This window comes from Anser brachyrhynchus (assembly GCF_964034855.1).
Source record: "Anser brachyrhynchus genome assembly, chromosome: 3".
Taxonomy (NCBI): domain Eukaryota; kingdom Metazoa; phylum Chordata; class Aves; order Anseriformes; family Anatidae; genus Anser; species Anser brachyrhynchus.
In genome coordinates, this window is record NC_137696.1 from 26,564,834 (window position 1) to 26,591,085 (window position 26,252).

The 26,252-nt window shown below is 38.6% G+C and overlaps 1 long non-coding RNA gene across 2 annotated transcripts in view; it reads right to left on the minus strand.

Moving 5' to 3' along the window:
• Positions 1 to 21,519, minus strand: part of LOC308193388 — a 61,214-nt gene extending 39,695 nt beyond the window's left edge. For both annotated transcript variants that reach the window (XR_013949595.1, XR_013949596.1), the window contains exons 1-2: positions 21,420 to 21,519; positions 7,506 to 7,786 (exon numbers count right to left, since the gene is read on the minus strand). This is a non-coding gene — a long non-coding RNA (uncharacterized lncRNA). The remainder of the gene's footprint in view (positions 1 to 7,505; positions 7,787 to 21,419) is intronic.
• Between the last annotated feature and the right edge of the window lie 4,733 nt (positions 21,520 to 26,252).

A 26,252-nucleotide genomic window follows, 5' to 3' on the forward strand; every position in this document is an offset into this window, starting at 1 on the left:
GTATCTGAGAATTTCCAGCTGTTGGCATCAGTGAGAGGGCTAAATCGCTTCACTGACTTTAAACCTGAAATGTTTGTATGTTTGATGAAAATTAATGAAATTCTCCTGGTGAAGCTGTTATTCTGAGTTAATTGAACAACTCTGCACCTCTCTGTTAACATTTCCTCTGAACGTTGCTGCAGTAATGAGTCCCTGCCCCAAGGATTCCCTTTCGACTTGTTCAGAAATTAAGTTTAGTTGATGAATTAGCAACTAACAATTAACAATTAGCAAAAGGGCTTAATTCAGACTTCTCTGAGGTATCCACCACACAGTAACATGAAGTGGAGCAATGTGTCTTTGGCATTAGACACTGGGAATGCATGAACATCTCTCCAAAAGTGGTTCTATTTTCAAAAGCAAGCTCTGTAGCAACTTCTAGCTCTTCAGATGATCAAAGAGGGTAATAAAATGATACACGTTGACATCAATCACCATTATCAGTGCCCAATTCAATATGTTCATATTCCCTGGAATACAGAATAAATTTTGCAGACACTTTCTGTCCTTGGCAGGTGTGGAGCAGTGTTCTCCAAGGGAATGCCACTATCTCCCAGAGTGCTGGAGCAACTTCCACAGTTCTCTGTCTTCTCTCTTCCCTTCCAGCTCACCGTCTTCCACTTTCAATTGGTGCACTCTCTCCTCTGCTCCCACAGAAGGCAGGGAGGATGTTGGCAGCCCTGCTTACTTGCAGCTCTCCAGCAGAAGGGGCAACCTCATGCAAGCCAACTCTGCTTAGCTCTTTAATGTACAAAAGCCAAAGTAGTAAAGCCATGGTATGGGCACAGCTCTCAAGACCAAATCTGCTGTTTGCGTGCTGCGCTGCCAGTACTTTTATGCCAATTAATGCTTTTCTGCAGTCAGGTGTTTTTCATTAGCAAGAAAAGAGAGATTCCAGGTGAGGATTTTATAAATGTGTTGACAAATGCCAACATTTTTTATTCAAGTTATGATTGAAATGATTGTAACCTCCTAGGGAAAATGCTAGGAATGTTCTTGATGTGGTTAGCAGGGGGAAAGAATGACTGAGGTTGCCAGAATGAACTCTTTGATTCTGCAGAAAACTGGACACCAGGCCAGAAGGTAGTTTGTTCACATACACATTGTGGATATGCAGCTTAGCACAGTGTGGTGTGTATACAAGTTTATAACTGAACAACAGAGGTGACATTCTGATCCAGGTTATGTTTTAAGCTAAATGCTTACATTCAACCACTTTCCATACCCTGAAGTCCAAATCCTAACCTTCTGTTATAGATACTATTACATATTATCTGCAGGTTCTTCTTCTCATCAGTAACAGAGCACCAAGAAACAGGACTGACACTTGTCAAATGCTTCTACCACCTTTCCTTTAAGATATATGCATACTTAACATGCATGTCTTTATGTTGCACAAGGAGACAAAGAATTGTACCTTTCATTTAGAGCAGATATTCGTATGTTTTTCAATAGCCCCAAGCTCTTGTTTTACTTACAGATCCAGTCAAGACCTCTGTTTTGTGTTGTACTATATGGAGCCCTTGCATACACTACTGAGAGTGGGTGTGTAGTTTTAGCTAATAATTGAACCTGTTCCTTGAACTGGCTCACAGGGGAAGCTCTAACTGTGTGAAATGATTTTCTGCCCAAACAGAGGCATAGAAATGGTAACACTAATCTCATCCTGACTCTCTCATATAGCGAAGCAGTGCCATTGCTGTCTCAGATAGTGTAGTACCTCATCTGGAAGTTGTATTAACAACTCTAGTAAGTTTAAGAAACAGCAGACCAAGAATTTATATGTAGGTTGCCACTAAAATGGAGGATTCCTTCTCTAACCCAAAAAAGCTCCCTTATTTTGTCTTCTTTTACACTGATTTTTATGCACTTATAAAAGTGTTCTATCATGACCCTTCATGTTTAGAGCATCATTATTTAGAAGACTAACCATTCTTCACACCGGGATTCTGTCAACAGTAATGCTTATGTTTTACAAGTGTAGGATTTCCAGACCAAGGCACTTAACAAAGAGCAAGAGCTGCTGCTGAATCCAGGGTGCACAGGTGGAGGACTTGCACAGCAGGAACCCAGTAGCCAGCAGCAGGGCTCAGTGCTGAGACCCCACTTTCACTTTACTTTTGGTCTGCACTGGCACCTTTCACACTACATTTCATTAGAAACCCTTGCATAAGACTCCAGCACTGTGGCAAAATACATTACCACAGCAGTAGAAAGAGGTCATCTGTTTTACAAGTACTACAACCCAGCAATCCTATCACTCCAGTAACCTGCTTATGTGTACTTTCCCAGTCCTTCTATTAATAACCTAAGCTATGAAACTGCAGTTTACTTTCTGTAGGTGAACACCTAACCTAGTAACAAGAAAGTGAGCATGCTCTAAAAATAGAGGCAATGTGACACTTAGCACTCCAAGGCCTGTGTGATGAAGCTCTGGTGCTTGTCAGTGGATGTGAAATGTGTCTCCTTTGTTTTCAGCTTACACACATATTAGAGAATGGCCCCAGAATTTGGTCTGTAACTGACAGAGCCAGGCTGAAGTCAATGTGAATGTTTCTGAGTCCCCCCTCCCCACCTCCAACCCCCGCTCAAAAAAAAAAAAAAAAAACCACTCTTAACTGCAAGCTGTCTAGAAACAATAGGGAGAAATTAATAAATTATTTGTCAGTAGAAGTACAAAAGAATAAAATCACTATGGAAAGAATTTTTACTTTCAAAAGCAGACAGATGCTCTGTTGTGGTTTTAAAGGAGAAGGGAGGAAATGTTGGTTTGGCCCATTTTGATCTCTAAAGGCTTGTAAATCAGTGATAATAAGCTTTCCTAGTCTAGCCTGGGAGAGGCTGTCCTGGAGTGATTCACATTTCAAAGAGCTCAGGATAAACAGAGCACGGCTCTCCAGTGTGTTCCTGTGGAGTAAGCAGGGCAGCACAAATTGGGGAAGACTGCTATTCAGGGTGGACCAAATCTTCCACCAACCTCAAAGCCAGCAGAATAACTACAGCGGAGCTCAACTGCTTTCATATTCCAGCCAAAATCACTCCCTTGTTAAACTCTGGTAACTAAATAAAGGATAAATAAACTAAATAAAGGCAAAGGATGATTGTTCTCTTGGTTTTGTTACTGGGTTGTATCACAGGATCTGTTTCCTCCAAGACCCCATAGGGCTTTGTCTTTTAGACAAAGTCTGTTTATTTGGTTGGACTCCGCAGAAAGACATTGGTCCTGAGAAACAGAAGAGATTTATGGTAAATATAATTCACCAACAAAAGGTAAGCACACCAATCCCTTTTATTAAAGCCAATTCCACAGTACAAGGAAGGCATAAGACAGGGCTCAGAAGGGCAGCAATGGAGAAGGGACCATAGGGCAGAAATATTGACTCTAAGTAGACCTGAAAAACTTAAGTCCTGTGTATGGAGGAAAGTTTTCCAGTATAATTTAATGACTACATTTTAACCAGTAAATAAGAATACAGTATCATTTTTTTTCTCATGACACCTCACTTGTTATACAACAAGAGTCTCAAGTGGGTCTCCAGTTGAGAGAAGAAAACAAAAATTACATCTGTATCGGTGCATCAGATATTTAACAAAAAACAGAGGTCTTCAATTGGATTAGCTGAGAACAGACAACAAAATCTCAAAGAGTTTTGCAGACTAGGCAGACACAGCAGAACTTGAAAGGCAGCCAGCTGGCATAAAAATTACTATGGAGTATCAGGTCTGGGTAAAACAAAATAAATGGTATAAACTCTCCGTCACAAAAGTACAAGAATTTTAGAATCCCTGGAGTAGCCACAGTTTTCCAGGGACAGAAGAGGTGTGTATAAAGACTGCAGACCTGCACAGACCACAAAGCTAGTGCTGAATTAGTAGAGCTCATTATTTCTCTCTCCCTATGTGGCTTTGGCATGGACTTTGCCATGTAGAACTCAACACAGAACTGCATGGCACAAGCTCAACATACCTTATACTGTATATCTACTCACATTTATTTTTGTCATAAATATGTGCCACCTTACTCAAATCTTTTCAGTAGCTTATAGAAACAGACTGACAAAATAGAAAAATCTATTCAGAGAAAAAGATATCATGGTAGCAAATGGGTAAAGTAGCCCAAGGAAGAGGTGGGTCATTAGCAATCAAAGGATGAGATTTTGCATTTTGTGTTTGGTCTGCGGACAGCAAAAACAGAGTACTTTGGAAAGACTGAAACTCCCTCCCTCTTATTTATGTTAAGGTAGTGTCTCGAGACTGCAGTGAGCATTGAAGTTCTGTTGTGCTAGACGTTCCACAAACATAGCGAGAGATAATCCCCCAGCTGAAAATAATTTGAAATCTAACCAAAAATACAAAACAGAGAGAGGAGAAACAAAGAGACAGAGATGGAACGACTTGGCAACAGTTACACAACAAGTCAGTGGAAGAGCCGGAGACAGAATCATGTCTCCTGCCTTTCAAGTGAGTGCCCTCACTGCTAACTCATGCTCCAGCTCTAATCCAGGCAGTTTATATGCTACAAACCCATTGCTTATAACACTGCATATACTGCTGCTCCCACTCTGTCCCTGAAAGGCTCTGGAAAATAACTCTCCTTTCATGAAGGTATAAAAGAAACATCGAAAGACAAAAATAGATTGTGTGGAAGGATGTTGATTCACTTTTTGGAACAAAATTCATATTCAGAACATTAAATGCTTTAAGGTAGCAAACCATGCTGAATTATAACCATCTTGTTATTCACGAGATTAGATCTACACACACACCAAAAAAAAAAAAAAAAGTTCTCAGAATTTAAATAAGATCTATAGAAGAAAACATATACAGGTCCATCCCAGTCCATCTTCCTCATCTTTATTTTTTACACACTACACACTAGAAGAACGAGATTATTTCTGAATTACAAGGCAGTAAATTCTGAAACAACTACTTTACAGACACATTCTGGAAACATCTTGTGGAATTTGCTTGTCAGGAAGGTCATGCAGTCAAACAAAAGTTGGTCTTTATGAAGGGTTGAATAACTTCGTGAATCATTACCACTAACATTTGCTGTTCTGTGAGGGTAAGTATAAAAAATCTTATGTTCTAGAGGCCAAGATGATTCTTTACATTATTCATTTTTAATAGAATGAAAGACTGTGAGTAAGGGATTAAGAAAAATTGTTACTATTGGGTATTTATGCATCTCTCCTAGTTCAGTTTGCTCTTGCACGTTTATGGTGTCCTTTTTTAGTTGTGGATTTATCCTTTTGGGGAGAGGTTTTATGTTAATGATGACAGCCCAGCATACGTACAGAATTTGTTTCAGATGCACACATTCTATATTTGAATTAAAAATAATAATAATAATAATGTCTTTTTGCTCTACAGTTGGTTCAAATCTGTAGTTGCATGGGGCATGAACATTTCATATTTTGTAAATCCCAAAACTTGGCAGCTTCATATTTTGTGCTGTATTATTACTGACTATAACAACACTTCATCCCTTAAAACCATGCCAAAATTAAATCTCAGGTGTGAGGCTTGCCACTCTTACAATGTTCACTTAAAATGTCAACAGAAAATCAAAACAGAGGTCCTTATCATTTATTACACACACAAAGAGAAATCTGTATACTGCCAAAAAAACACTAGAAAACATTAAAACGCTATTATTTCAGTAATTTGAAATTCAATATTCAGTATAATGATGATTCTTGGTTTCAAGTAACCTCTGGAGATGACAAAGAATACCATATTTCTAGCCAGCTCTCCTATGTGCTCTGCAGTACCTCTGGAGGCACATGCTTCTTCCTGTTGACAATCTAAAGGAAAACTATCCCCCTAACCTTCAATGCTCCCGAATTCCATATTCTTTGGCTGCCTAAAATGATTTAAAATAAATTATGCAGATACCCTTGGGTGTGTCTACTGCTGCTTATTTTACTCACAGAAGGAATATGACTAATTCTATTTTAAGGCCAATCAGTCCTGTTAGGTCATTCAGCCTGCATCCTGTATAAAACAAGGCACATAATTTTTGTCACTCCTATACTGAGCTCAATGAATGTTACCTGGTTAAAGCTTGCTTTTAAGTTTTTTGGTCTGAATTCCCCAAGAACTCCAACAACTGTTGTATCAACGTAGATTTTTACCTAGATATTGCCACTTCCTTACAAATCATTAATAAAAATTTTGGAGTTGACAGAGCTCCTACAATCCCTGTAGAACTATAGCAAAAAGAGATTCATTCAGTAAAGTTGTCCCAGGAAATTTGAAGAGAGAGACAAGAAATGTCTCCATTTACTACCAAACATAAGAGATTAATCACCATGATAATTTTAAAAGATGGAACTTTATTTCTAAAAGTTGAATTTGTCTGGGGTGTTTAACGTCAAGATATTGGTTTCTGAACAGCTTTTGTTTCATTGGTTAAAGAAATCTTAAAATTCCCACCCCATCAAAGTAGTTAGGACCCCTAAATAATTACAACAGCAGGTTCTTGTTATACCAGAGAAACAGAGTATTTTTAATCTCTCACTGTAAAGCATTTTGCCAGGCGTTCGCATACAGCTTGCATTTCTTCTCCCCAGTTTTCCCAACCTTTATGAAAGTGAATGTAACCTTCCTAACACTGGCCCAGCAAGCTTTCATAGAGAGACAAGATCAGCCCTGCCTCTCCATTGCCTCCATTCAGCCATGCTAATGCTCACATTAAGTTTCTTCATGCCTCTGTGACCCCTCACATTTGTTGGAATCCTGCTATCTGAGATGTGGTCCTCTCCTCTGCAAGCATAGCCAGCAATCCCAAGTGCACCCAGCTGTTCTCAGGAGGAATTGTCTTCAAACAGGCTCAGAGCAACCAGCAGCCCGCATGAACCAGGCTGCCTACTCTGCCTCACCACCATTTACAACCCCATCGAGTCATTTTTGATAACAGCATCCTACTACAAATGCCTGCTTGCTGTCCAAAGAGCTAATTCTTCAACCACTCATCATGTGCTGCAACACGTTGTGTAACACTTTTTTTTTTTTTTAAACTCAAGTGAGTTTGTGTTGTGTAAGATGAGAATGACCCAAGTTTCATTGAGTCATTTTCCTGCAGAGTTGGGGGGAGAAGTAGGCTTCAGATCTTTGGGGTACCTGTCTTGTAGGCTGGGTCATGGCAGGGATAATCAAGATGACTACATCTTTCCCATAACAACCTCTTTCCCTCAAGTTTTCAGAAATGTAACTACACTGGAGTGAACTCCAGCTGGGGTTGTGTTGTAGTGCAGATACCACACCACAAAGCTTATTCCAGTTTCAAGGACACAAACCCAATGAGTAATTTCAGACAAGCTACAGCAGCCTAAACAAGAACAAAGGGCTGGTATATATAAATAATAACTGCATCCTCTCAGACTGAAGACTCTAAGAGACGTTAAAGAAAACATACAGTTTCTGAGGTTTTTCACCTTAAATAGAAAGACTAAAACACTCACAGGCTGGAAAAATAGAGTCATCCTGCCGCAGGACAGAAGCAAAACAGAGTCTTTCAGCAGATCAGTATTCAGGCATCTCTCCTCTCTTTGCAGCAATTTGGTTGTGAAGCCACAGTCAAGCCCTCACTCAGGGCTGGTGTTTGGGTTAACCATTGCCAGATGATACTGGGTTCTGACTGCTAATCTTTGTCTCCTCAGCCTTGAGGCTGGTGGCCTCACCAGTAGTCTTCATCATTCCAGCTCTCTCCATCCCTGGACAGAGCGGACACCATCACTGTTACCTGAAGCAGGAGTTAGAAGTATAGTTTTAGCTTATCTGGAATAAAGCAGAAATTGCACTAAACATTTCCAAATCAATACTTTTTTTTTTTCCAGTTACTCAGTTTTATCATGTTTTTAGGTTGCAAAGTTCTCCACCTGCCTTTTCCTTATGCTAAACAATTGTTTAAGCTGTTTGACCACAAACAGTTAAGCCATTTCTGAGCACGTTGGCACAAAAGCGTGTTTGTAAAAATTTGCTGTTTTTTTTTTTTAATATATATATTGGCAATCTTTTTTGTTTTGTTTCTTTTGAACAGTTCAGCATCTCAGCAGGAAGTGGAAGAGAGTTAAAATTTGACCTTAGGTCAAAAATGTTTTTTGATGATCCAGTGAAAATCTGCTTTTCTGCTATCAACCCTATAAGATACAGAGCTTGGTTAGTATGCAATTAAATAGTTTGTCAACCAGACAGTGGATCATTCTGGTTTTCATTGTGTTAGCTTTTGAGGTTTAACACCATACCACTGTTCCTAGCTAGCTCTGCTCTGACTTTTCGTATGGTGAAATTAGTTATTTAGGAACTAGTTGGTACTAGAGTGCATGTTTCTATCATTGTCTAGGATAAATAAAACCAGGAAATAAAAACTTATAAACTGAGTGAACTGTTATGAGTATGTTAAAGTTATGGACTGATGCTTTCATTTATGAATGAAGTTGCTTTAAGTCATGATTTAATGAAAGTATAGCAAAGTGGGATTATCTTTGCTTTGAGAGAGGGCATTTATATCAATTTTATCAACACATCCTCTTTCAGCTTTTTTATTTAACCTCATCCAATACTCATCTTAGCTCATAACCTTTGGTATAATATAGAAGGCCAGAACTATCTATATTCACTGAATTGGTTTCTAAAAGGGAAGGAAAGAACAGTGTTTTAACATGCTGCTTTTTCTTTGTGAGAGCAATCTAACACTTTGTGGTTTTATCACTCACCAGGTGCTTACACAGGTGAGGTGAGGCACTCCAACCCGGAGCCTTGCCATCTTAAGATCTGCTGGCAGGATGCAGATATAAGTTGTAGCTTGTGCCCAGCAGGAAGCAACTTGTAAACACAAGATAAAGCAATACATACAAAGGCACTGGCAGAAGCGTGGGTGTTAAAAAAGTTAGCAGTTCTCCTGTCTGAAGTGGTCAGGCCAGCAGATAATTCTTTGGAGTAGTTTCTTCCGCTTCAAAAAGTACTCAAGTGACCTTAAGCTGCTGAGCTGGCAGCAGATATGGCTCGAGTTCAGTGGATGCACATGTCTGCACTGCGTGATTCCACCATAGGGACCCGAGACCTTAGGAAAGCACTTTAATTGAATAAAGCCATCCAGGGCATGGACAGCGCACAAGTTGAGTGGCTGGAACAGAATGAACTGAAAGAAGCACTGTGGCCTACAAGCTGTAAAACTGTGCTGACCGCATCCTCCAATCATTTTTTTGGCGCTGAATTACACAAAGTTGTCTTTTCTTGTTTTGTTGCACAGATATATGACAGATTATTCATTCATTTTTTTTAAAAAAAAGATCATACATAAAAATTATCTTCAGAATGTCCTAGATACACTGCTGGAAACAGCAGCTTAAAATCCTTTGCAGAAAGCATTCCTTTTTTTCTTTCCCTCTGCAAAAGAATATAACAAAAATATATTTCTTCAATTTGGAATGCATGTATACCTGTTTATCAATATAAATACAGATCCACATGCATACAGAAAATGTACGTATATTAAACTACTGCAAGGCAGACTTCCTAGAAGTTTTATTTTGGGTTTTACTATCCTCAGTGAAACAGCCTCAAGTTCCTGGAGTGTTTATAGATTGAGTATACAATGCATGTGAAATATCACTGATAATAACTGACATTGACAGTACCAGTTGCAGAATAATCAGTTGAAATTACTTACTCTCAAAGGCTATCAGTCTCATTTCTTTGCATTTTGAACGGTATCATAACCTTAGTTTTCATTAAACATATTTCTTATACTATATTTTAGCCAGGAGCAAGTATGTCCAACCCCAACTTAATTCTACATGGATGATTAAAAAAAAAAAAAAAAGTTATCCTTAGCAGAAATCAACTATAATTTTTGTACTCCACAGACTACCCCAACTCTACTTGAAAGGATTTGAAGAAGCTTGACCATGGGTCAAGTCAGAGATTCTTATGTCTTCTTCTGACTGCTCAAGGAGTGCAAATTGCATAATATTACAAAGTCTAAATCAGCAGGTATTGTGCAGTGAGGAAGTTTTTTGTTCATTTTTAATCAGACAAAAATAAAAATAAAAAAGAAATTATAAATCCTAAGCATCTTCACTACAGTTTTGTTTTGTATGAGCTTACAAATTCTTCCCCTGGTGAAATTAAAGCTAAAGAAATGAAGTAGGACAAGCTAGAACTGTAGTCTAACACAGTTCATATGGTTACTAAACAAAATCATATAAGAAACATGAAAATGTTATCTTAGCTTATTTAGACAGTATTGTAGGTCGTGCATTATTCACACGTTTAACTTGAGAGTGAAAATAGATGCTGGAAATTTTGCCTCACACTAATCCTTTTGGCTTAGAAGAGACTCTGTGATGCTGTTCCAGCAACATGCAGGCTAAAAGGCTGTCCTGTTTGAATGGGTAAAAGCAGCACCAGATGGAACTATCTAGTGTGAGGTTCTCTTAAGGCTTGAACTTAACCTTAAGAAGACCTTAAGAACACCTTAAGGAGCAAATATAAACTCATAACAGGCTAGATGCTGATTATTAAGTCTTGAACGAGTTACAAATCTTTTGCAGCAATACACAAGAGGCATCAGTAGCATTAACTTCAGATTCTGTTGTCCATGCAGTTAAGCAGACAGTGGACACTCCTGAGCGTTTTTAAAAGGCTGCTGCTCCTGCCCTCTGATGCAGACGGAGGACATGCATCAAACAGTTTTTTGGTATCTTGCAAGGCCCTAAGTCTACCTGAGTGTCACTCCAGAGATGCAGGCTATGCCTGCCCTGCTGGGTTACACTCCTTTACATCTTCTTTAGAAAAGAGAGAGGTTAATTATATAGATGGCAGTCTTCCATGTGAATCTTTATTAAACAAGTGGCCCAGCACAGTATTAGGAAGCATTATTGTATGGTTAGCATGGGCTCTTTACAGATATAAAGAAAATAGAGGTTCCTATTATCATTAAAAGTACCACATACCTTCCTGTAAAATGACAGGAGTTAAATTTCAGGGTATCCTGTGAATTCTAGCCTTGATAATATGAAATCTGCCTTTTCATAAGGCTTTGGCTGGAAATGTTATTTTTCTGCACAAATTGTGTTCTGTGGGAAACCGTTCTTCCTCTTTAACATAAGTGACTTCAACTGAGGAGTTAGGGAGGTTGCCATTGCATAATTCCCTGCTTCATCATACTGCTTTAAAGCTTTATATTTGTTACTATGCTGTATATCAAAATCATGATCATGAAAGCTCACCTGTGACATTTCAGCAAAGTCAGCAAGTATTGCTGCAAGAACCTTGAGTCTAAACACCTTATAAAAACACTTCCATAAGTAAAAAATTACCCATACTTGAAAGCCTGCTCAGTCAGTTTTTTATACCAAGATTGTCACTGAGATTCCTTAGAAGCTGTGGGTTTTAGAAGCATATTTTCATTTCTTTGTCTTATTTTTCTTTCCTTTTCTCTAAAAAGGGTTTTCTGCTCAATGAAACATAAATAGCAGATCTTTCTCATCAAAAGACAGAAAGATATGTTGGATAACACTGAATATATTCCCAAACCATGATTATTTTTAAAGAAATATTAAGGCTTGAAAATTTATTCCTTTACTCCAGTATTCCATTTTGTTTATCAAAGAAATATAGAAAAAAAAAAAGATAAAAAGGCATAGAATTGTTTTTGGTTTGCGATTGGATATGCTATATGAGCTATTTGACCTAAGAGAAACTGTATGTGACACTGAAACATGAAAATTTGATACTCTGGTGGAGCACCTCGTTGTAGGCAGTAAACTAGCCCCTGCTGGTAAATGCAAAAGTTATAAAAACCTCATTCCTCCATATTTCATTCTATCACACTGTTTTTTTTTCTCAAACAATTCAGTGCTTCCAAGTGCTTCTAGAACTTACATAATTCCAATATACATGTTTCAAAGCAAATATGGTATATACATTAATTGCACACATTTTTTCAAAGGAATCATGTAGGTCAGCTGATGTTAGCATCATTAGAAAACACTGTATACCAATTAGTTCTTTAAATGCTGATACTCAATAAGAAATCTGAGTGGAACAAGTACCTTTAATTTGCAATTAAGGACAGCTTTATCCCTCCATAAAAGCATCAATTCCTCAGTTTTAGCTTGGTTCAGCTTAATTCAGGTTTTAACTCCTCATCTATCTATTAGATAGATTAGAGGAAACATGACAAATCCTTCTATTAGAGGAAAACATGACATTCCTGTCCTAATACAAGTTATCTAACCTATTTTTTCAGATGTAGGGATTTTAAACAGGCCATGTGAGATTTCAGAAAGCCATCCTCAATTTGGAATCCTTAGAAGGAGCAAAGCCCGATGCTGACACTCACAGGTAACAGCTGCAGGTAATGATGATTCAGGGGAAGTTCTTCCATAGTTTTTATACAATCTTCTTCAGGATAGCTCAAGCTATTTTCAAACACATTAAGTAGATAGATTGGTGACTGAGGAAAAGCTATCTTTAAATGGTAATTGCAACTATTTTTTACCTTTTCTTTTCATAAAGCATTTCCCATTCTCCTTTTTGCTTGCTGAGAAATGCTGGTTAGTTCAGCAGAGTTTCTGGAACGTTTTTGGTGACATTCAGCATACAGAGAACACTTTCTATTGGCCTTTCATCTTCCAGGAGAAATCTTGTCTTCATGAAGTTAAACACGGAACACCAGCTGACTTCAATGGGGTGTTTGAGGTTCTTCTCTTGCATCTATTACCATGATATGTGAAAATCTTTGGGAATCACAACTAATAATTATGTTTACTATGCATGGGCAGTAATGTCATCCCTTTTACTGAGATGGAAACTGAGACAGAGAGAGGCTACACATTCAATTCTAAACACTAAGGGCTTAAATTCTTAAAGAAGTCTTCAAGTTTTTTTGTTTTCATTTTCAGTGAGTAGATGTTCCCTGTCTTTCAGACAGAGGAATACCTCTTCTGTTAAAAATTTCCCTATATTTGTTGGATGGCAAAAGTGAATTCTGGGAATGTCACTGCTAAACATTTTTGAACTCATATTTGAACTTTTTAGTTAAAAATTATGCTCAAAACTGAAGTCAGCAGAAAAGGTAGAGGTTCCAGCACGAAATTCCATATCAACTTTCCTGAACGGTCTTCTTATTCCTTTCTATCATAGAATCATAGAATATCCCAAGTTGGAAGGGACCCACAAGGATCGTCGAGTCCAACTCCTGGCACCACACAGGTCAACCCAAAAATTCAGACCATGTGACTAAGTGCACAGTCCAAATGCTTCTTAAACTCCTATGTTACAATCCAATCTGTTTAGACTGTCCCTTTCTATTACTTAGTCTCCCATGCAGTGTGGTAACAAATAGTGTTACAAAACATTTCTGTGTCTGGTGGCCATTAAGAGAGTGAAGGGCGTGGACACAATGAGCTTAAGACCGGAGTGTGAAGGGATTTACACTGGGGAGAAATCTATGCAATCAGAAAAGACTGTCTTAACTCCTTCCAAATGCATTGGTGATTGTGTGCTTTTTTTATTCATGTACACAGTGATCTCAGCCTTATGCAGCCCTGCCTCTTGAATGCCCGTATTTCAACTGAATAGGTTTCAAGTAGCCAAGAGGGTTATGAAGCTTAGTAGCCTGATAAATGCTCTAGTTTCTGACAAGCATTTTCCCACCCTAGTCTTTGAAAGCATTTTGTATGTACCACTATAAAGGCTAGAGAAAGTCGGGAGAGTAACTTATTCTATCACTTCTGTATACTTCAGGTGTTCAGTTCTCCTTTCAAATACATCTGGTGAGAGTCTCATTTGCAACCTTTGTCCGCAGGCAAGTGCCAAAGGCCTCTAGCAAGGAAACATTACTCTCTGAAAAGGCCTATGTGCAAATGACACTGCTGGTTTTTGGTAGCCCTTACTCATCTTTCCAGGGCCTTGCATGATGAGGGTGTACTATGGAAGACTTTCTACAGAAAACACCTGTAGCAAGTATGTACACAGGGATTGTTTAACACCAACAATGGGTATGTTTACCAGACCATGATGCATTCATGACATATATTTGCAGATATTCTACAGCATGAATTATATATGAATCACTTAACTTAAGAGGCATCTGTAGTAGACATTAAAAGGGGGACCGCCTGAGATAGCTGCTGATACGTCAGCTCATGAAGCTGAAGAAGGTTGTGTTTGCAGGATTCTCACAAGTCTTTTCTCTCAGGATATGCTTCTACTTTCTAATTTTAAATTTGAATCTGTCTGCTGGAGAATGACTCAGAGAAAGGTTGGGTGACTTAGTATGGAGGAAATTAGAAGTTCAGTCATAGTCAACCCAGACTTCTGATCCTGAGCCTGAGTCACATTAGTTGTACATACTGTAACCGCCACAAATATACAAAGAATCAAATAATTTAAAAAAAAAAAAGTATCTGGGCTTTCATGAAGGTCTGACTCTGGCTTAGTCTGGAACTGAAAAGGGAGACGAGGAAAAAAAGATCCTTCATGCAGTTTTTCCAGTCCTCTTTAATGAAAAAGTGCATACAGAATCTCGGCCTCACCATAACCATCAGCAACATTGTGCTTGGCTTCACTGGGCTACTCAGAAGTCCAAAGCATGTTAAGTATGTTTGGGAATCTCAGTTGACACAGTATGAATAAGGCTTCTTATTTCCTTCAAAAAGCATCATCACAGCTGGTCTCGCTTGTCATTCTCAGAAAAGAGGGCAAAAATGGAAGGGACTGAGAGACAAAGTAGTTTCTCTCTTTATGATTTTTCTAAATTAAAAAAAAAAAAAGTTATGGGCAAAACTCTTACTCCATACTACCATACTAATTTTTAAAGTGATTTAAAAATCAGTTGGAAAGATATTTTCCCCATTTTAGAAAGGGAGAAATGGAGGAATCTATGGAAATGATCTGCTTGCAAAAGGTCACAAATAGAGGAAGACAGAAGTAAGAACTCACAGGCTACCCAGCAATGCACTAGGAAATCCACTAGGAAATGGTGTTCTCCTACCATGCAGGGGATATCCAAAGCAAATTATGTCCTTTTGTAAGATGATTCTTGCTGATTCAGTTAAAAAAAAAAAAAAAACAGCCATGAGAATTCATCATATTACTCTTCCCTTACTTAAAAACTCATATCTTGTGCTAATTTGGCCCCACATGCCCCCACTAAAGACCTCTTGTCATTTTAAAGGTAAAACTGGGATGATACTTTTTTTATTTACTTTTCTTTGCTCGAATCTGAACATAAAGTTAATTTTCTGCAGTAATTTAAACCATGAAATACATAGGAGATCAGAGCCTTTACATTTATAGTTGCTGGAATAACTCCAGTATTCACGATTTCCTTATTTTAAACCTTTTTTTTTTTCCTCACACCTGGGGAACACTGACTTTGTGCAAATTTCACCTCAAAAACAAGACAAAGAAAAGGAGAAAGAAAGTTGCCTGAATATCCCAGAGAGATTCTGAGTTAGATCAGAAACTGTGTCCTTCAGGATGTGCGGGGATCTTCCCAGCTAACCAGTGAGCTAGTGTGAGGAGGTACCAGACTAACAGAGAATTACTGAACTCTTTTCTTGGAAATATTCCTCCTCTCCCCTCCCCAAACACACACACACTTTCACCATCTCATCTTCATGTAATCTTTTTCAAAAGATTAGAGAGGAAGTCAGGGACCTTTGGAGGCTCTCAGGACACATCCTCGATGAGAGGCAGGCTTCACTATCCAGACCCTTCTCAGCAGCTCTGCACTTTGTAACTCTCAGTAAGGGACATGAAAGACAGGTCTGAGGAAGAAAGGTCAGACCGCAGGATGCAAGGGGAGATGCCCCTGCTTCTTGAGAAGATAAAGTATCTATTGCTTCTCAGACTTTCTTATTTTAATAACTTCCCGTAGGAGCACAGTTGTACCCAGGACCATGTCTGCAGTGACAACAGCGAGGAAAGATGTACTCTGTTACCATTAAGAATGCAACAATGAGTGCTGCTGTCATTAATCAGTTACTTCATGGCTGATCCCACTGAAACCAGTGAGCGAGTGCTCTCAGCCGACGTTGAGCAGTTCCTTGGATGGCCTAAGGCAACAGTCCTGTTACACAGTCCCAAAATTATTGCCTTTACTTTAGCTGCAGCACTTGCAATAGTACTTCACAGCCTGAATCAGACAGCAGTATGACCCTCAGTTCTTCTCTCTAACAGAGAAGATGGCAAGTCCTTAACTTTATAATAGAGTTTAAAAAATAAAAGCGGGGAGCCTTTGAAATTTTAAATGGTGCCAAAGAAGATTGCTTTTAGGAAAGAGAAAGCCCACAGCAATATCCCAAGGCAGGTCTCTGACACTCCTGAAATCTGAATTTTTCCACAATCAAAGAGTCATTTTTCTATTTTCATATCAAACCCAGAAAAGTTAACAGCCTATTATTGTCCACTACACTTTTGCTGAGCTTAAATGGAAAAGGACCAGAAAGAAAGAAAAATCACGAGGCTACCCTCTCCATATATTTTAAATCTAATGACTGGTTTGCCTTACTCATTGTGACAGTGAGTCTCCTCTTTAAAAATTGTTCCCAGCAGTGCAGCCCTGAATTTTCTATTCTGTTTCTGCCCCTCATGGGGGAATTGTTATGATAAATTGGAGACCTAGTCTGAGATAATCTGTTCAATAGATATAGTCACTTACTCAACTATATGAGCTCTACTTCTTTGGATGAGTTTCTGGGAATAGGAGAACATGGGTTTGGAGGAAGTTTTGTTTCTAAGAAACTCAAAAAGATCTCTAGAGATCAGATACTCATGAGACTGCAACCACTCTACATAAGAAAAAAAGGAGCATCTTCTGCCCCCAGTGAAATGGGATGATGTCTCCCTCTCACCAAATAAACTGTCTATTTGAATGTTTGTTCAAAGAGAAACCACTTCTACAGCCTTCAAAAGCCACTTTAACAACTTTCTACATAAGTGACATGTAGTGCATTAGACTATTTTCTGGAAGTGAAAGTCTGGTGAATATTTTTGTGTCTGTTTGCTCAGGAAAGGTTTCATATGCAAGAGTTAAAGCAGTCATCCCAAAAATGCTGAATTCTTTCCTCCCGTTTATTAGCATTCCAGTCAGCAAAATTGCAGACTAGTCATACCTCACTAGTCAGACTACCTGAACAAAGAGCAAATAGTTCATGACAAACTTCCAAATCCAAATGAAGTGATTCACAATAACTAAAACTGAATAGCTGGCTATTCATAAATAACTTACACAGAGAACAAAGGTTAACCTTTGGAAAGTCATTTAGTACTCAGAGTTGGCCGAGATCTTTCTCACCCCTTAAAATAAAAAGAGTGACAAAAAAATAAATAAATAAAAAATAGCAAGCTTTGAAAGACAAGCAACCTAATCTCAGAGAGATGAGCCTTTAGATCATGCTTGAAAGGCTATTGCTGGCTGGGAGCAGCAATTACTCTGTGCCATTCTATGAGAGGTGGGACCCCTGTGCCAAAAGCAAGAAACAAGGCCAGAACAAGCACCAACTTGCCACTAGCAGTAAAGAATGCAAGAATGTAAAACTGCTGCTTTAACTAGGCATTTCCGAATTCACAGGGCTCTCTGCCTGCCGATTACTTCAGCTTTCTTATTCTACCTGGCTCCACACAGGTCTTTATGGCATACTCAACACAGTATTTGGTGTTTGTTTTTTTTTATTATTGCAGTAAACAAAGTGCTTGGTATCTCTGACCTATGATATTTTATTTCATCTATCCTTTTCCCCAGACAAAGTGTATGTGTGAATCGAATATTTGAGACTTTCTTGAGCATGATTCATGATTCATCATTCCAGCTGAGTAATATATAACTGTCTCTTCATCTCACACGTCTTGTCTGATGTTTTGTTCCCAATGTGACTTTTCATATCACATCTTAACCTAGTCTGTGATTCTTAAGAATTATTGCTGAATAAGTGTTACAATTTTCTTCTTTTTATAGGGAGCAATTTTTCAGATTAGATCTGTTTAATGAAGACAAAACACTTTTGATATATACAATATGTATGTTTCCTGTGATACATAAAACTGCCCGTGTGTGTGCATACCTGATCATGGTTGACCTGTATTCACCCATCTGTGTGGGGGAAGACAATGTTAAAGAGCTAAACTGTAGGGGATGGGATGTCATTTCACTGATGGTTTTGTAAGGGCCACCTGTATTATTACTACAGCTACATTTGTGATCAGTGTAGCAAAAGAGTCTGTCAGTTATTAGCGTTCCCAGAGGTAGCAAAATAGACACATCCAAAACACTGTCATCTTTTGATTTCCTTTAATCATATGTTTTAAAAGCCTGTGTCTTTGGAGCTGTTTTTAGACGAAGATATCAAATGGATTTTAGTAACATTTTTCTTTCTGCTTCTGCCATAGAATATACCATTGAAAAGAACTTAATGGGTGTGATATACATAGACTCAGTAAGGCTTAGCTTTGCTCTTCTTTACCTCCATAATATATAAAATGTTGGCAATCCAACTCCTGCCCCATTCAGTTTGGTTCAGCCAGAGGTTGTCATTGCCTTTACCTATCCAACCCCTGCAACATTTTTAAGCTAAAGTGAGACAGTTTAATGATCTCTCTGACGTTGATCACTCATGGACTGGAACATCAAACTTATAAAAGATCTCTTACATGTGACCTGCTTATTTCTGAACTAGCACAATTGATCTTTGATAAACTGAGCAATTTCAGTATTTTAATGCAAGTAATACCTCAGTTTGTGAGACAGACACATTACATAAAGCAGAAAAACCTTTCCAAGCTCTGTCTGCCAGACCACTGAGAACCAAGTAGTGAAGAGCAGCATGGGCACTGTTTAGATAAGAGTCATATCTTGGTACCTATACAGGACACAGCAGAAGTTCACCCTGATTACCTCATAAAACTTTACACTAAATTAGTACCCACTTAGCAATGTACAGACTTACCCAGTGCCCTGTGAGATCCCCACAGGGTAGGAAGGATCCTAAAGTGGAGGAGGGGCATTAAAAACTTCCCTTAATTGTTCTGCTTGTCTCTAATGAACATTACAGCCTAGCAGATTTTTGGCAACACATTGCTGAGGTATTATTTTAAACTTTGCTTCCTAAATCAAATAGCCTACTGTTTCAAAGCAATTTTTTTCCCTAGCCTAAGGATTAGCTCAAACATTAACAAAGCAGGCCATGGAGGGCTGTGACAGAAATGGCGTGTGGGCAGTGCTTTTGCTAATTTGACCTCTTTTCACAGAAATGAGAGGAAACTGTGATCTGAAGCTGACATTTCCTTAGAACATCGCCCAGCTTTCCTAACACTGGGACCACAATTCACTGATAACAGAGCTTTGAAGTAGCTGGAGCAGAGCCAGGAAACATTGGAAGTATTCTTCAGAGAATATCTGTTTCAGATTACCCCAATTTATAGTAAGCCACACATGCTAACTTTAGCATTTCTTCTGCCTTTAAAGCTTTTCGTCTTCTGACTGATTGATCTTGAGCCTTTTCCTTTGGCTCAGTACAGCAGCATTTCTTCTCCAAACATTTCATTCCTACTTTGCATCCAACTTCTTCCCCACCATGTGTCACTAGGTCCACTTATCTTTCTCATCCTCTGACCCATATTAACTTTTGCAAATATATGATTTTGCTGGAGCTGAAGCAGAAACTGTGCAAACACATTGCACTGGATAAGGTTAAGCTAGTGCATTTTGTGAGTTTTTTTTTTCTTGTTTGTTCACACCTGAAGCACTGTCTTCCAGTTCTACTCCTCTCCTCACTGCTATCAGAGACTGCATAGGGATGTGTATGCAAAAGATAACACAGACAAGAGTTCAGTTTTCTAGTCCCATTTGAACTGGAGTTGTACATGCTGCTTTCTTATAAAGCAATGCAAACCAATAGATGCTCTCACAAGTGAACCAACTGTTGGTGAGAATCTGATTTCCAAGACACAAGCACCACAGCATGTGGTGTTTCTTCATGCTAAATCTGATCCGAGCCCAGGTACTGAACATTCATGTTCAGCTGTAGGGCTTTACATGCACATCTTCCAATTTGGTTTCATACAAAAGGAATCCAGTCCGTGAGTACCACAACCTTGCACTGGTGCAAATCAAAGTTCAGTAAGAGATGATGGCTAGGAATGCTTTCTGATCCAGTCTGTAACACTAGTGCACTCCTTTAGAAATTCTGGCTGAAGAAGGGTGCCAGAATAATCATCCTGCACAGTAAAAACAGAGTGCTTATTGCAAGTTGTGGCTGTACAAGCATCACTCTTGTCTAGCCAGCATTGTGGCTGGACAAGCATCCCACTTGTCCAGCCAGCACTGCATGTCCGTGGCTCTGACCAAGCACCTCCAACGCAAGTAATGATACATTGTCTGCTCTTCCATCGCTCCACAGGACTGCCAGCAAACATGACTGCCCAATGCATGTAATCATGGCTGACTGCTAGGGCATGAATATTGATATCTAAACAGAGCACATTAAATCTTTGCCAAGTCCATGGAACAATCAGTGCCAGCATGGCTTTGCATCTAACCTATGGAAATATTTGATGTGAAAAAGTCTACAACCTAAAAAAAACAAAAACAACCAAAAAGCTCTGAGACACTGTGTTGCCTATTCCCCAACTGGAACTTAGCATTATCCATTGCTATACAGAGCAAGAAAATGGGGTGGCAAGCTGTTCTGCTATCACACACACATCTTGGAAATACTTAGGTTTGATATATCATATCAAAACAAAACAAAACAAAACAAAACAAAAAAAAAGCAAGCCATGTAAAAAGGTCCCTTCTTTGTTAAATACAACAGAAGCACCTGTCTTCTTAGAGGAAGCCAATATTTTCTTTTATCTCTACTGCTAATAATCCAAGTCGCTTTGCAATCTAATCAAAGTAGAAATAACAAGATGGACTTCTGAACATACTGGGTTGCTATTTTCTGGTCCGTCATCTACTGACTGTGACATTCTTCTCTGTCTGGGGCATGGGAAGATTTTCTGAAACAGTGGGAAGACCAGCTCATGCAAGGGCAAGGAAGGGACCCTACACATAGGAGGTTGTTGCTGTTCCTCAGAAGCCATGAAATAAACAGTGGTAACAAAAAGCATGCATCCATTTGTGTGTCCTGCTCACCAGAAAGGACTGTGTACTGCAGTTAGGAAGTGCAGTAGCTTGGCCACAGCCAGATACTGGCAGCAGCCTGGAAGCTTAGGATAAGCTTTTCAGAATTGGAAAGTACACATAACAGTTTGAAGAATTTTAAAAAGGTCCAGAGAACTCCAACTAAATCTAAGTGCTGCCGTTAAGCAAAAAGCAGTCTCGTATTTGCCCAGAATTAGGACTAACTCCCCACGTTTCTTACCCCTCAGCAGTTCTCATTCTTATATAAAATAGTGTTCCCAGTGGTTTCGGCAGGACTTCCTGTAAAAAAGTTACTGCTGAACATGAGTACAGATATTCACCCAGTGCACGAAGCCAGTAAAGTTTGGGAGAGAGTAACTTCCCTGCTGTTATCATGTGTTTCCGCTCCTTCTCTCCTTGTGAAATTAGACTATGATTTCACAAAAGTCTGTCTCCTGAAATTTCTGAGCTTTCTTTGCTCTCACAAGAACAGCCAAAAAAGTAATAATTTTGGAAAAAGACAAAAATGGAATGAATCCATTTTCCAGATTGAAGCAAGATTTTGAGACCAAATTTACCTACATTTATTTTCAGTGAAACAATATTTCTCTTGATGCATTTTATTTTGAATGGAACAAATACTTAATTACAAAAATGTGATGGATGAGAACTGATCTCACCAAGAAAACTGTAAGTCTTTCATTCCAGGTTGACATACATGATGTTTTTTCCTTCCATTTTTTGGTTCAAATGTAATTGTTCAGACAGCCATTTGGCAGATGGCATCAACATTTTTAAGGGGAAAAAAAAAAAAAGTTGTTTATCAAAAACAGTTGTAGAAGCAAGCAATCCTGTTGGGGCAGACGGAGAAACTGAAAATACCTTAAAAATAATGAAATTTGATAGGAACTGCACTCTCCATGGTGACCTAAGAAGTTCAGTAAAGACATTGTCCTTATTTCTAGTTTTGGTTGCCATCAAGATTATTTTCCCAATTTTAAAATATGCAGTACCTGAAAAGTTGTAACTGGTTGACAGAGACCTTTATTAGATGGCAGTCAAAAGGACTATTTGTCATGAAGAGTCACTTTCAGCTCTTTGAATTGCCTAAATGAGGGCAAACTAGTGCTAGAAAAGAAGTGGAAGGCTCCAGGCAAGAGAGAGGTGTCTGCTTGATCCTGGAGGTCTTTATTTACTGTGTTGCATGGAACCCTGTACATTTTAGTGCATTACACTGGTGAAATGTTACTCTATGTATAAACCAGAATTAAACTACCTTCCAAATTGTAAAAGCACATTGTTAACGGTGGCAAATTTCCCACACACCACTGCAACAACTTTTTCAGGAAGCTGCCATGCAGCACATGAGTTAAAAAATGCCTAAGTACCATGATGTCAAGTCAGGGAGAGGAGGGGTTTTGTCAAGGTCACACAAGGGTTTCACAGGGAAGGTGAAAACAGTTTAGTTCTCCTCTGTCCCAGTAAAGAGCCTTGACAGCAGACTATGGTCTTTCTCTGATGTCAGCCTCTGTAATAAATGATGTCTCCTTGGTGGGGAACTGCCCAATTTGACATCATTAGCAGATTTGGAATTGCTAAAAGGTTTAGGACTTCAGCATGTTTTGTTTTTAATTGAGCATGAAGCTGTCTTGGCAATAATACCAGAAAAAACCTTACACCCAAATAAAATCTGTTTGGGTTGGCTGGTCTTCATGAAGTGATTCAGAACAACAAAGAAGCACCTTCTATCTTCATGTCGGCACAGTTGTCAGGGCTAAATATTGTGGGCTGCACGTCTTTGAATGAGTGATTGCACAACATTTGCGAAAGCGCAAAACATTTGAAATGCATCTTGTGTGGGAAGAAAACAAATGGATAAACCCTTCTCCCTTTTGAATCTATTTGGCTCATTGTAAAAACAGATAAACTGCTGAGTAGAAGACAAATAAGTACGGTCATTCTTGCAGGAAAGTGTGCTTGTGTCACGCTCACCCTGGGTAAAACTAATATATCCTCATTTGGCTTTGGAAAGATTTCTTCTTGGTTCCTAAAATGAACAGTTGACAGTCCATGAAAGCAATCTTTAAAAATAAAAACACATTTCTAAGTTTGGAAAAATAACACATTAAACCCTGAACTTAAAATCATCTTTAATGGCACTATTTTTCCAGAGATCATTGTTCCTACTAGAGCACACAATTTACAATAACACATGCTTTTGAAGAGCAGAATCCAACAAATACTGAAAGACATTTCCCCCTTCTGACTCCTGGTTCCCCAGCTCATGAAGGCTTTCCACATGCTCCATATGCCACACGCTTCAATTTCCAGGATGTATATTATCCATAATTGATTTAATCCCTCAGCATTGGGAACTGTATCTGTATAATAAATGGATTGTGTCTGTTTCTTGTTCTCCTCACTCCCATGATACATGCATTTTACACAGACGACTAAGATGTTTCTTCTGTAGCATCAGCAGATTTATTCAGTAAGAGTCCAGTCCCACCACATGGGAATTTTACTGCTCACTTCAGCAAGAGCAGACTTCCCAGTTTGCAACTGTACATCTAATGAAGCATTTTCACAGATGTCTTAAACCAGTCCATGAAGTGCCATTGAAAGGGTTGCCTTGCCTTTTCCCTGTGTACATTCTTGCTGCCATCCCTATAAAAATTCCACTAACTGTATGGCCCTGTAGTCAGCCCAAATCAATAAGCTGACCTGGCAGAAAGGGAACTCTACCATAAAACAAAACAAAACAAAAAGTCATCATTTTTAGTCGGATCAGCTTGCTTTATGACTGTTAGTGCCAAAGCAAGGGATGGATGTGAGCACCTAGATAGAGGCAGCAGTGAAAGTAGAACAGTTGCTTCTGTAACAGCTTGAAGTCAACTCAGCCTTGGAGGGCCATCAAGAAACATCCTTCAGATGTACTGGACCACATCATTTGCTGATAAATCACCACAGTTAGATCACTGTAGAGGTCTGGACTTAAACCAGCTAACAATTTGACCCATTATTGCCAGTCTCCCCATGAATACAAATATACTAGGTAGTTCTCCAGTGAGAATGAAATATATCCTCACCACCAATCATTTCTGTTTTCAGAAAGGTCTAATTAAGAAGATGAATTCTTAATCACATCTGACTGCAAAACACATTGTACTTATCTGTTCATCAGCCCATAATCATGATTCAACAGTAATTCTGACTCTACCCCTGAAATGGCAATTCCGTCTATCATTATTACTGCTTTTATTTTAAAAAAATAGCAAATAGAATCTACCTATGTGGAATGTAGGAGGACTGTTTTCCTTTCGATATTAAAAATTTATCTTGTAAAATAAGTAAACATTGGCTGAGCCTCAGAGTTGGTATATTGTTTAGGAATGCAGCCTTGCACAGAGCCAAAGGCTTTTCAGAGTCTTAAGAGAAACCTCAGGCACTGGAGTCATCCCCAGTAAGTATATGAAAATGATGTGTACGTGTGTCAAAATGCTCACTTCAACTGTGTGAATATGTCAACATGATTTGAGCTGGTAGGAAGGCAAAGGCTGTATGAAACAATAAAAAACACTTTTTAAAAGGCTGTTTTCTCAGATGTATTAACTCAAAGGAAGGAAGGAAGGACGGAAGGATGGAAGGATGGAAGGAAGGAAAATCAATGGAAAAAAAAAAGGAAAGCTAAAGTAGAAATTAAGAATGAAGTCCTGCTGCTCTATAAGACAAGGTTAGCAGTTTCAAGTACAAAAAAATATAAATAAATAAATAATCTGGAATGCCATACACTCTGTTCATTCACAGCTAAAAGCCATAGCTGTCCATCCTTCTCCAGGACAGAGTTTAAGATAAACTTTACCTTGCCATGATGTGCCATGGCATCCACCTAAATGAGTTAGGCAGTCATAGATACCTCTCATGAGCACTCTTATGATGAAATATCCCAGGTCAGAGGAGCCTGTCTCAGAGATAACCCAACCACTACAGCAACACACCACAACCAAAATGAGGCTGATGTTAGGCTTTGAGAATCTGAAGAATGCTATGCTTTCCGTCTTGATTTCTTTTTTCCATTTCCTGACAAAAAACAGCATTTTTACACACATAGAAATAAAAACACATTTCTCCCTCATATTTCTAATACAACTGAGCAATCGCGATGACTCAAAAGCTGAAATTCATGACCTAGCTGGAGACTGAGCTCCTTGAATTAGAGTAACATGAACAAGATATATTTGATGAAGATTTCTGGCTGGTAAGGGAAGGATAGAAAATGTTTATTGGCCTCTCATTTGTACAGTGAAATAACTTAATAAAGGAAAAGAATTTTTTATCTGTATAAGTGAAAGGTAAGATACAAGATAATGATGTGTCTGACCTCAAAACAAAACAAAACAAAAAAAAAGCAGATCAAAATCCATCTGCACAGATTCAGTAATGAAATGGCTCAGTAGTCATTGCAAAAAGATGCAAGGATTTGTGGTTAGGGAATCAGATGGGAAAATAAGATAGATATGAGCAATTCTGCCCTGAGTAGTGAACTGCCATAGCAGGTAAAATGAATGATGCAAGACGTTTAACAGAAGTTGCAGATGTTTAGCCACCTAAAAAAAAATAAAATAAAATAACTACATATTGTTGAAACTCAGTAGGGTTGCACCGATGACATTCAGACTTGTAAACTTATTTTAGTAAAACATTCAGGGAGCTTACTAGCACAACAGGAAAAATATTTTCTCCTCCTTTTTCTCAAATTAATGAGAAGTCACTTGGAATAGGACAGAATGGAGACCACCAGCTTTCCACAGGTGATGAGAGTAATTCTTTAGGTTCTTCTGTTCAGGCTTGCACGCTCCTGACTATCATTGCAAATTCCTTGAAATATGAAATGCAATTCACAATATATGCTACAAAGATATTGAAAGGAGTTCATTATGAGCAGAACTACGTGTCAAGTCACATGAAAACTAGCATTTTCACCTGCATAATATACAGTCATCGTGAGTTTCACACTTCCTGTTTCTCACTGAAATTAAGTAACAATAGACGAAGAAAAATAGTGATACCAGAA